This window comes from Oryzias melastigma, linkage group LG13, assembly GCF_002922805.2.
Source record: "Oryzias melastigma strain HK-1 linkage group LG13, ASM292280v2, whole genome shotgun sequence".
Classification (NCBI taxonomy): Eukaryota; Metazoa; Chordata; class Actinopteri; order Beloniformes; family Adrianichthyidae; genus Oryzias; species Oryzias melastigma.
The window spans coordinates 19,424,343-19,425,059 of NC_050524.1; positions in this window are offsets into that span (position 1 = coordinate 19,424,343).

Sequence of the window (717 nt, forward strand, 5' to 3'; positions counted from 1 at the left end):
AGTTGTGGTATTTCCTGACATTTCGCTTTGGCAGATATTGGAGTGTATTTGCGCTAGTGCTGTTGGGGGCTGTCTATGTGAATTTAGCAAAAACTAGAAAAGCTGCAGCACTTTTTATAAACTACTTGCACCTATTGCACTATTGCATTCTAGTGTCCAGCAGAAAACATGTGACTGTGAACATTCTGATGCTGGTGAGGTGACCCCCCACCCCCCCAGAGGAACAATGAAGTTGGTGTTTTCCTGGTGGATCTGACAGCAAGGCAGCAGAGAGGCAGCAGCAGCCTTTCAGCATTATTGTAGTGGAGCTTAAACGGTCCTCTCATACAGTAAGTGCATTGGCTCATGACACAAGACCTCCAACCTGGTTTCAAGATGTCATCCTACACGCGGCAACTAATGGGCGGATAAAGAGCTCTCATGCGGTGCACTCCTCTCCACCCCCGTGGAGCTGACCTTCTGGCCCATCGGTGGCAGCAACAGGAAAACTCTACAATCCAAAGTAATCTCCCCGGCTCCTGTACTTCAGACTTTTGGATGGCAGAGGGACTCAGTATAATGGGGAGTTGTAATCTCCTGCCTGTCCTCTCTGACCACCGAAGCTCTGGTATGGATTAGTGAATCCCAGAGTCTGGATCGCCCCCTGCAGCCCCCAGCTCAGGTTCAACACTATAAAAAAGGCAGGTGAGATGTTTAAAGATCAAAAAATGGATCGGC